Source organism: Prionailurus bengalensis, chromosome E1, assembly GCF_016509475.1.
Source record: "Prionailurus bengalensis isolate Pbe53 chromosome E1, Fcat_Pben_1.1_paternal_pri, whole genome shotgun sequence".
Lineage (NCBI taxonomy): Eukaryota > Metazoa > Chordata > Mammalia > Carnivora > Felidae > Prionailurus > Prionailurus bengalensis.
This window is the reverse complement of record NC_057347.1, coordinates 35994644-36006725: the sequence shown is the minus strand read 5'-3', so window position 1 is coordinate 36006725 and position 12082 is coordinate 35994644.

Below are 12082 nucleotides of genomic sequence, written 5' to 3'. Positions count from 1 at the left end.
CCTAGTTTCCTTTTTTCAATTAAAAAAAAAAAGTCTGATTTTGACAGGAGTATTTCTGATTTTGTCCAAGACAGGGTAGTTCGCCCCAACACGGGAAATAATCATTATAGTGTCAGCCGCTAAGCTCCGTAAACTGGTGAGTTCACGTCATTTCATACACTAGGCTTATTTATGTGTAGACCCTGTTCGAGATTGACCCAGGACTGCTCACAGCGGCACCCTCCTCTTGTGCCCACTCTACAGTTGTGGAGACTGAGGAAAGAAGTTGCCCAAGGAATACACTGGAAGAGGCAGGTTGGGATTCAGCGCCATATGAGGCTACAGCTGATGCTTTTTGATTGCATGGGGCATTTTGGTCATAATATTTCACTCGACAAGTGTTTGATAATCTATTATGTGCTAGGCATCGTGGTAGGTACTGGGCACACAACTGTCCTCACCTCTCAGAGAAGCGGTGACCCTAGCGTATTTGTCGTTCTCAGCTACTCATTTTTAAATCTTTAAAAAATGTGTATTTATTTTTGAGAGAGAGAGACAGACCACGAGTGGGGGAGGGGCAGAGAGAGAAGGAGACCCAGAATCGGAAGCAGGCTCCAGGCTCCGAGCTGTCAGTACAGAGCCCCATGTGGGGCTCGAACTTGGAAACGTGAGATCATGGCCTGAGTCGAAGTCCGACGCTTAACCAGCTGAGCCACCCAGGCGCCCCTCAGCTACTCATTTTTTTAACACCCCCTTCCTCTGCAGGACGGAATCATTTTCAGCAAAAAGCGTGTAATAATCAATAATAATTATTCCCTTGGTTTTCCTTTTAAGATTGTTAAGAAGACTGTCATTTCTAAAGATACCAAAATTGGGTAGAATATGTTACGTATGAATTAAAATTCGCACCCACCAAACAAAATACCACCCCTGGCAGTTTGTGCTGTGTTGCTGTTTTAAATTTTAAGCACTAATGGGGCTCCTGGTTAAACGTCCTCCCCTCTTGATCTCACAGTCTTTTGGGTTCAAGTCCCAAGCTGGGCTCTGTGCTGAGCGTGTAGCCTACTTAAAGAAGGAAAGAAAGAAAGAAAGAGAAAAAGGAAGGAAGGAAGGGAGGAAAGGAAAGAAAGAAAGAAAAGAAAGCAAAGAAAGCAAGAAATATTTTAAGCGCTAATGAAAAGGTCCGCAGTCACAACGGAAAGACAATTAAAGTGACTGAAGTTCGGTTTATTCATCTTTAAAATAGGTGATGGGGAGATAGGAGCTTGCTCGGGTCACTCCAAGCGTCGACCCGGTATTGTAGTACTTCGGGAATGGTGCACCCTCTCGGGGACTAAAAAAAAAAAGTGTGCTATTTGTGTTTATATCACATCCACTGCTTAAATGGAGGAGGAGTAGGTAATACCACCTGGGTTAGAGCCAAGCCACTCCCTGAGCCAGCCTGAACAATTCCCAGCGTTCTCCATTTACTCTGGTTCCAGGCTTACCTTTGAAAGGAACCTAGGGGGATCCCCGAACGGCTCAATCGGTTGTGTCTGTGCCATGATCTCTCTGTTCAGGAGTTCGGGCCCCGCATCAGGCTCACTGCTTTCAGCACAGAGCCCTCTTTGGATCCTCTCTCCCCCTCTCTCTGCCTGTCCCTTGCTTACTCTCTTTCTCAAAAATAAATAAACATTAAAAAAAAAAAAAAAGGGAAAGGAATCTATGCAGCTGAGCGAGGTGTGTGTTGGGAGCCGGCTGTGTAACTGAGTTGTTCACGTCAAATTCCACGAAGAATATAATTTTTATAAAGGATAAAGAATGAATGGCGCTAATTTGAAGCTCGAATGGATTATTAAAACATCAAGGTAAGTGCAACGGTTGCTTGGAACTTAGACCAACGGTTCTCAATCTTTTTGGTCTCAGGATCCTTTACGTTCTTAGAAATTATGGAGGACCCCCCCCCCCCCCCCGGCCCAGGGAGCTTTTGTTTATGCGAGTTGTATCATTCCCATTACCACAGGAGACATTAAAACTGAGAAAGTTTAAAAGATGTATTTGTGAAGTTGTTAAAAACATGGGACGCCTGGGGGGCCCAGTGGGTAAAGTATCCAACTTTGGCTCAGGTCATGATCTCATGGGTTGTGAGTTCGAGCCCTGCATCGGGCTCTGTGCTGACAGCTCAGAGCCTGGAACCTGCTTCGGATCCTGTTTCCCTCTCTCTCTGCCCCTCCTCCACTCACGCTCTGTCTCTCTCTCTCTCTCAAAAAGAAAACAAACATGAAAGAATTAAAAAAAAAAAAACCCAATCATCAACCTACCAGATGTTAGCATAATGCATTTTAATGAAAAATTAATCATTTGAAGGCTTGACCGGGACTGACACCCTTCCTAGGTGACTCATGGGATTATTGGCCGGAGGTTTTGCTGTGTCTCTCTACATGGCACTTCATGGGCAACTCCAAACACGACAGCGAGCCTCCCTAGAGCTAATTACTTAAGAGGAAACGCGTCACCAAGGCGAAGACCACAGTGGCATTTACTACCTAATCTCAGAAGTGACTGTGATTTTTCTTTCTGATCGTGTCTTTCTCAGGTTTTCATAAACTGGTTACGTTGTTTCACAAAATAAGTTGGGGAGTATTCCCTCTCTTCCTATTCTTTGGTCTTCCAAAGAATAGAATTTTCTATTCTTACAGAAAATGAAATAAAAAGGAAAATGTGGCATTAAAATGATCATTATACCATTTGGATTATTCAGAATTTTCTCTTTTTGCCCGTGTCCACTTTTCTAAGTTGTATTTTTTCTCGTTCCTCTGTGCTTTCGAGTTTATTGGTACAAATTGTTAATTTATATTCTCTTATTGCTTCTTTAATGGCTGTAAGATTCTAGTGATGCCCTCAATGTTCCTGCCATTGGCGATTTGTGCCTACTCTTGTTTTTCTCTTGATCCCGCCAATGGGTTTATTAATTTTATTGACTTTTAAAAATAAAACAACTTTGGCTTTGATGATCCTTTGTAGTGTATATTCCTATCTCATTAATTTATGCCCTCACAGTTAATACTTCCTCCTTTCTATTTTATTTGATCCTAATCTGCTAACTCTTTTTTCTAAACTCTGAGATAGACGTTTGGTTTCCCAACTCAGATTTTCATCTTTCCTAATGTAGGTGTTCAAGCCCCATAAATGTCTCTTTTTTTCCTTCCCATTCCCCAGAGATGTCCAGTGCTAACAATCTGATATATTTGCTTTTATTTTTACACAAATAGGATCCTACCATATATGCTATTATGGAACCTACTTTGTTTTTCTTTAAGACATATTTTGTTTATTTTTTCAAGTTTATTTCTTTTGAGACAGAGAGAGAGCACAAGCAGGGGAGGGCTGTCGGCACAGAGCCTGACGTGGGGCTCGAACCCGTGAACTGTGAGCTCATGACCTGAGCTGAAGTCGGACACTTGACTGACGGAGCCACCTAGGCACCCCTCAAATTCTTTTTTTTTTTTTAAATTTTTTTTTCAACGTTTATTTTATTTTTGGGACAGAGAGAGACAGAGCATGAACGGGGGAGGAACAGAGAGAGAGGGAGACACAGAATCGGAAACAGGCTCCAGGCTCCGAGCCATCAGCCCAGAGCCTGACGCGGGGCTCGAACTCACAGACCGCGAGATCGTGACCTGGCTGAAGTCGGACGCTTAACCGACTGCGCCACCCAGGCGCCCCCAAATTCTTTTTTAGAAACAATAAACTGAAAAAAGTTTTTTTAAATTTACTTTGAGAGAGAGAGAGAGAGAGAGAGGGAGAGCGCATGAGCAGGGGAGGGCCAGAGAGAGGGGGAGACACAGAATCCGAAGCAGGCTTCAGGCTCTGAGCTGTCCGCACAGAGCCCCACGTGGGGCTCGATCCCACCAACCGTGAGATCGTGACCTGAGCCCAAGTCAGACGCTTCACTGACTGAGCCACCCAGGGGCCCCTCGCCGGAGCCTTTTGTCATGGGTGCAGAGGCCCGCATGACTGAACAGCCTTCAACCCTTACGCCATCAAACTGAACCATTTGCGAGTTCGACAAAGAGGAGAGGAGGCGCTCCCCCAGGTTGGTTGAAAACACAGGCAAAGAAATGATTAGCTTCTAAAAACAATTGCTTAAAACTGTGCGGTAGCCAGGCCCTCTCAATGTGGAACCTCTTCTTCTGCGACCTCTTCGTCAGGCTTCAATGCTTCATCCCCGGTGGGTGACCGGTGTGATATGCCGCGAGCAAGGCGTACCCACGATCCTAGGCTCCTCCGTCCGGAGATGAAACGTTCTGACCCGTGATCAGGAAGGATGACCTTTGTATTTGGGCATTGTTACATTTGGGAAAGGATTTCCCTCCGGTCTCTCCCTCTCCCCTTCTCTCCCTCCTTCTGTTCCCCTTCTTTCTCACCTAGAACCCTTGTGTTTATACGACTAGTCTCCGCCCCCATCAAGTGATGGATTCCTGGAGGAAAGAGACAAGAGTTGGTTTGTTTCCGTCTTCCCAGCTGCCTCCGGCAGCGCCCGGGCTGGTCGGCACCTGCTGTGGCCTGCGGGCAAGTTCATCCTCTGCAGGAAGAGATTGGAGGTGGAAGCTTTTAGTAGATGTATTGTTCTTCAGCTCACGCTCTGCCTTCAGAGATGATCTCTGTTACTCACATGCCTGGCCTCCTCCTGACATTCACCTTAGCCTTGGGGGGGCGGTGCTGACCCACAATGGCAGGTGGTGGGGGCCGGACTTCGAAAAAGGGGCTTAGGAAGGGTATCACGCCGCGCTGAAATGCCCGTTTTATGAAGGCTCAATGTGTTTTTAAGGAACTGGTTGGCGAGACAGAGGGTTACGGCCGGCAGGTGATTGGGGACTTTATGGAAAATGCGTAATAGTACGCTTCTAAGTACTGCTCTCCAGCCGCCTCCCAGGGCCTCTGCTAAGTGCTATTTTCGTCTTTTAGGTCACTGCCATTGTCCAGTTTCCATTGTGGTTTCTTCTTGGGCCCGCGGTTACTTAGAAGCGTATTTGTGAATTTCCCAAATCAGGGATTTTTTCTAGTTATGTTTTTGTCGTTCGCTGCTAGCTGCACGGCGTGGAGGCCAGAAAATATGCGCTATGTATGTTCTTTGAAATTTTGGACGCTTGTTTTCTGACCCAGCATTTGTAATGTTCTGTGTATGTTTATTATTTTTTTTAATGTTTATTTATTTTTGAGAGAGACAGAATGTGAGCAGGGGAGGGTCAGAGAGAGAGGGAGACACAGAATCCCATGCAGGCTCCAGGCTCCGAGCTGCAGGCACAGAGCCCGAGCCCACGAACCGCGAGATCATGACCTGAGCCCAAGTCGGACGCTTCACCAACTGAGCCACCCAAGCGCCCCATGTAATGTTCTGTGTACGTTTCAAGGAATGTGTATTCTGCGGTTGTTACATGTAATATTCTGTATGTTCTTTATATCAAGTTTGCTGATTGCCTGGTTCAAGTAATCTGAACGCTTGCTAATTTTTTTATTTGCTTGCTCGTTGGCTAGGGAGGGAAGTGAGTTAAAAATCCCTCACCATGGTTCTAGATTTGTCTGTTTCTCCTTGTCATGCTTTCACTCTTTTGCGTTTCGTATTTTGAGGTGTTATGAGAAAAAGGAATTGTTACCTCTTCTTGTGAACTGAATATTTGACAACTTTGAGGTATCTGGCTTTTTGTCTTTATTTTTTTTTAAATTTTTTTTAACGTTTATTTATTTTTGGGACAGAGAGAGACAGAGCATGAACGGGGGAGGGGCAGAGAGAGAGGGAGACACAGAATCGTAAGCAGGCTCCAGGCTCTGAGCCATCAGCCCAGAGCCCGACGCGGGGCTCGAACTCAACGGTCGGAGAGATGGTGACTTGAGCTGAAGTCGGACGCTCAACCGACTGAGCCACCCAGGCGCCCCTGGCTTTTTGTCTTTAAAGTCTGCTTCCTCTGATGTTCATCTAGCGATATCAACTTTATCTTGGTTACTTGGTATATTTATCTTCCTTATTATTCTCAACATTTCCATATCCGTGTGTGTTTTTGATGTTTCTCTTGCAAAACCGCATGTGACTGGGCTTCTTTTTTCCATGTGGCCTGACTATTCCTTGCATTTTAACTGGAGTATTTAATTGATTTGCATTTATGTAATTACTGGGGTGGTTGGTTTAAATCCAGCATCTCACGGAGCGCTTTGTATTTGTTTTACCTGATCTCTGTTCTTTCCTTTCTTGCCCCTTTTTGGTATTCATTCTTTTTTATTATCCCATTTGCCTGACCCTGACCTTGAAACTTATTCACTATTTATAGTGAATCCATAGTATTTATGCTATAGATCATAGCATACTTTTGACCTATGAAAGTCTAAAATTACTCGGTATTTTTAATCCTCTTGGGCAATGCAAAGACCTTATCACACTTTTAGTCCACTTACTGCCTTTCCTGAGTTACTTTCTTTTCCTTTTTTTTTCTATGATATACAAAACAGTATTATTGCATTATGCAGTCAGTAGTGACCTAGATTTACCCACTTATCTGCCATTTTGATTTCTCTCCATTCTTTCCTTATGACCTTCCCTTCCATCTGGGATAATGTGCCTGCGGGAGCTCCTTTAGTGGGATAATGCTAGATTCCCTCAAACTTTGTTCATCTGAAAATGTCTTTGTCGCGCCTTTATCCTTGAATATTTTTTTCTGGTATAGAAGATATATATTTCTTAACCTTTATTTATTTTTGAGAGACAGAGCATGAGCAGGGGAGGGGCAGAGAGAGGGAGACACAGAATTGGGACCAGGCTCCAGGCTCTGAGCTGTCAGCACAGAGCCCGACGCGGGGCTCGAACCCACGAACCATGAGATCATGACCTGAGCCAAAGTTGGACGCTTAACCGACTGGGCCACCCAGGCCCCCCTAAAAAAAAATTTTTTTTTTAACGTTTATTCATTTTTTTTTTAACGTTTATTTATTTTTGAGACAGAGAGAGACAGAGCATGAACGGGGGAGGGGCAGAGAGAGAGGGAGACACAGAGTCGGAAACAGGCTCCAGGCTCTGAGCCATCAGCACAGAGCCCGACGTGGGGCTCGAACTCACGGGCCCGTGAGATCATGACCTGAGCCGAAGTCGGCCGCTTAACCGACGGAGCCACCCAGGCGCCCCTAAAAAAAATTTTTTTTTTAACGTTTATTCATTTTTGAGAGACACGGAGAGAGCAACTCACTATCTTGGTAGCCACCCGAGTCCTTCACGCAGATGTGTTGGTTTTCCTTCCGTTTTTCTAGTTCTCGTCGGTGGGCTGAACCAGGAGAGCAGGTGGAATCCGCATGCATCGGGTGCGGGCGCCGACGCTAAGCGTGGGGTGTGGCGAACTTTAATTGAGCTCACGAAAATAAAGGAGGTGTTACTGGTGCTCAATATTGTGAAGCGATTCATAGTTATTATTATATAATGGCAGGTGATCCTCGGAGAAAAATGGGGGTTACGGGCACTGACCTCCCCCTTTCCCCTCCTGCATAGTCGAAAATCCATGTGTCACTTTTGACTCCCCCCCCCCCCCCAACTTAACAGTTTACTGTTGACTGGAAGTCTTACCGATAGCATAAACGGTTTGACACATACTTTATATGTATGCGTGTTAGGCAATGTGTTCCTTTTTTGGTTGGGGAGAGAGAGAGAGCAGGTAAGAGTGAGGGTGAGCAGGGGAGGGGAGTGGGGGGCATGGGGAAAGAGAGAGAGAGAGAGAGAGAGGATCTCAAGCAGGCTCAATGCTCAGCATGGAGTCCCATTTGGGGTTCAAGCTCACGACTCTGGGCTCATGACCTGAGCCGAGATCAAGAGTTGGGACACTCGGGGCGCCTGGGTGGCGCAGTCGGTTAAGCGTCCGACTTCAGCCAGGTCACGATCTCGCGGTCCGTGAGTTCGAGCCCCGCGTCAGGCTCTGGGCTGATGGCTCAGAGCCTGGAGCCTGCTTCCGATTCTGTGTCTCCCTCTCTCTCTGCCCCTCCCCCGTTCATGCTCTGTCTCTCTCTGTCCCAAAAATAAATAAACGTTGAAAAAAAAAAATGGAAAAAAAAAAAAAAAGAGTTGGGACACTCAACTGACTCAGCCACCCACGCACGCCCAAAGTTATTATATTAATTTCAATTTTTTTTTTTACGTCTCCGGTGAAACAAATATATATATTTAAAGTTTTTATTTATTTATTTTGAGAGAGAGAGAGGACAAGCAGACGAGAGGCAGAGAGAAGGGGAGGGATTGGTGTGATAAAGCAAACAGAAATTATGAGATTACTTTCTCACGCGGTAGGCAGATCCTGACTAACCGGCTTCCGTTGTCTGCTGAGACGTGGGGCCATCTGGACCAGCCCCTGCTAGGGTACAAGAGCCCCCGAGGGCGGGGAGTGACACCGTCTTCTGACTCGGGACCCAGGAAGTTCCTCCAGTTTCTTCCTGGTCCCAAAGTTCTGTACCTGGAATATGAGAACTGCTTGGCAGGGGTAAATAGCGTTATGGGACTTGAAGGGACAGGTTGCCATCAGCCGACACGGGTGACTGACTCATTGTTCCTCAAATATGGTCCCACCAGAATAGCAGCCTCGTACAATTACAGTTTGAACCGGTCCCCGCGTAAGAACGTGAAGAGTGCGATTTTAACGTCGTAGGACGTGTGTAGTTATCTGATAAAAATCTGGCTGCTTAATATTGGATTGGTAATCTCTCACCAGCCAGTTCTGCTTCATGACTGAGTCGCAAATGCTGTCCTTAGCTGGAACCAAGGTTTGGTAAAATCAGAACTCCAAAGCTGAGACGGGGGTGATCACATGGTCGAACTTGAGTAAGGGTTAAGTAAAGGTGTATTTTCTGCCGGTGTTTCTAGAACGTGATTAGTTTAAACATGTCTGTCCTTGTCTGAATGTCTTTTTATTGTTATTTTTAAAATTATTTTTGAGAGAGAGAGAGAGACAGACAGACAGAGCGTGAGCACAGGAGGGGCAGAGAGAGAGAGGGAGACACAGAACCCGAAGCAGGCTTCCAGGCTCCGAGCGGTCAGCACAGAGCCCATTGCGGGGCTCGAACTCGCAAACTGCAAGATCATGCCCTGAGCCCAAGTCAGACACTTAGCTGACTGAACCAGCCAGGTGCCCCTGAATGTCATTTTTAGAAGATGCAGATGTTACAGAAATCTATAACAACAGAGTGGAAAGTCCACGTGAACCTTTTATATATACTCAAGTATTTCTGGGCTTTGGTTTATTCCATTCACCTATTTGCTTATTCTGGAATCAGTATTATGCTTTTAATAGCTGTAGCTTTCTAATAGTTTTATGCTTTAGTAGTACAGCCATCCCTCTTATTCATATTTTCCCTGCTATTCTCGTGTGTTACTTCCCGTTAGAGTCATTTTGACAAACAAATCCTGTTGTGGATTCGTTGACGTGTTATTATGCTGAACTTACAGGTTGATACAGAGTGAAGTTACAGCTCTGAACTGTGGAGTTATTCTAGTTAAAAATAAGAAATTGGGGCGCCTGGGTGGCTCCGTCGGTTAAGCGTCCGACTTCAGCTCAGGTCATGATCTCCCAATCCGTGGGTTCGAGCCCCGCGTCGGGCTCTGTGCTGACAGCTCGGAGCCTGGAGCCTGCTTCGGATTCTGTGTCTCTCTCTCTCTCTCTGCCCCTCTCCTGCTTGTGCTCTGTCTCTCTCTCGCTCTCAAAAACGATATAATATTTTTAAAAATTTTTAAAAGGAATATGTTGACTGAAAAATTCCTCACTGTAATCTGAATCTTAGCATTGACTAGAATTAATAACTTGGTGTATGTCATTTCAGATATTTTTTCTGTGACTCTACGCTTTAAATATGCATGTGGTCTTGTATTCAGTCCAATAAGGTCTTAGTGTTTTAAAGGATTTATACTATGTCTATTCAGTCGTCTGCTTTTTAAAAGAATTTTTTTTCATTTTTTTTTTTCAACGTTTATTTATTTTTGGGACAGAGAGAGACAGAGCATGAACGGGGGAGGGGCAGAGAGAGAGGGAGACACAGAATCGGAAACAGGCTCCAGGCTCCGAGCCATCAGCCCAGAGCCCGACGCGGGGCTCGAACTCCCGGACCGCGAGATCGTGACCTGGCTGAAGTCGGACGCTTAACCGACTGCGCCACCCAGGCGCCCCTAAAAAAATGTTTTTTAATGTTTATTTTTGAGAGAGAGAGAGAGGCAGACCGCGAGCAAGGGAGGGGCAGCGAGAGAGGGAGACACAGAACCGGAAGCAGGCCCCAGGCCCTGAGCTGTCAGCCCAGAGCCCGACGCGGGGCTCGAACTCGTGAACTGTGAGATCATGACCTGAGCTGACGTCGGACGCTTCACCCACCGAGCCACCCAGCCGCCCCTCAGGGATTTGCTTTTCAAAATAAATGGCATTTCAGTATTTGTTCAGCTGTTTAAAGTCTCACACTAGGGCTTTACAAGCTGTTGGACATTTGACAAATTATTTCTCCCGAAGAACCGTAACGCACATTCCCAGACAGTATAAATATATAATGGAACTAGTATTAATGTATATCATTATTTATAAACGGATTATCAAGTGCTAAAAAATCAGCGTAATAAAACCAATGATCAAGTATCCAAAAATTAGGTCACACAGCTCAAAAGACATACACATACATTCTCTCCCTTTTGAAAGTTCCTATTATAACCACTTGGCTTTTACGAAGCTATATTGGTACTTAAACTTTTGTTAACCAAAGGAAGCGCAAAGAGGATTTTTGCTGTAACCGAAAAAGGCGAAAGGGAAAAATAGCGCTGCTGGGTTTGTTTTGCAAGCCCGGGGTACAGAGGCGGCTCGCACCCTGAGCAGCCCCAGGGTCGCCCCCAAGCACCTTGCCCGGGGAACTCAGCATCTCAACATCAAGCAACCCTGTGTCGGCGAGCAATTGCTTTACCTCCGTTCATTTTGTGCATCCGTTAGCAAGATGCCCCTAAGGTATCAGAAAAGCCTAAATGTAGTTAGTTTGGGGGTCTGGGAACACTAAAGAATTTTCCATAGAAATTCATGGTAACTTAACGGTCTCGTAGGATTGTTTTCCTTTCAGAGGGTGGGAGGAACCTGTAATACATTAGATAGAGGCTCAGTTCACTGCCAGAAATTCACTTCCTTTTTTTTTTTTTTTTCTTTTTAAAGGAGAGGCTGGGAAGAGGGGAAAAAATTCACACTTCAAACAAAAATAGTAGTGGTAAACAACTTCCGATAGGTCTGTAAAAGTTAGGAGATGTTCAGAAATCTTATGACTAAACTTCGTTTTAGTTTCAATAACAAAGCCTCACTGGCCTTTCAGAAATAGTTACTAAGTTAAAGGATATATTCTACATGTTTTGCACAAGACAAAAGGCAACCTTTTATTAAAAGTAGGAATAGGGGCGCCTGGGTGGCGCAGTCGGTTAAGCGTCCGACTTCAACCAGGTCACGATCTCGCGGTCCGTGAGTTCGAGCCCCGCGTCAGGCTCTGGGCTGATGGCTCAGAGCCTGGAGCCTGTTTCCGATTCTGTGTCTGCCTCTCTCTCTGCCCCTCCCCCGTTCATGCTCTGTCTCTCTCTGTCCCAAAAATAAATAAACGTTGAAAAAAAAATTAAAAAAAAAAAAAAAGTAGGAATAAAGGGGCGCCTGGGTGGCTCAGTCGGTTGAGCGTCCGACTTCGGCTCAGGTCATGATCTCACGGTCCGTGAGTTCAAGCCCTGCGTCGGGCTCTGTGCTGACAGCTCAGAGCCTGGAGCCTGTTTTGGTCTGTGTCTCCCTCTCTCTCTGACCCTCCCCCGTTCATGCTCTGTCTCTCCCTGTCTCAAAAATAAATAAAATGTTAAAAAAAAAAAAAGTAGGAATAAAGCCTGGGGCGCCTGGATGGCTCAGTTAAGCATCTCGACTCTTGATTTCAGCCCAGATTTCAGGTTTGATCTCACAGTTCATGAGTTCGAGCCCTGCATCGGGCTCCGTGCTGATGATGGGGAGCCTGCTTGGGATTCTCTCTCTGCCTCTCTCTCTCTCTCTCAAATAAATAAACTTTAAAAAATTAATAAAATAGGAACAGTCTTCTCATTCTTCTTCTTTTTTGA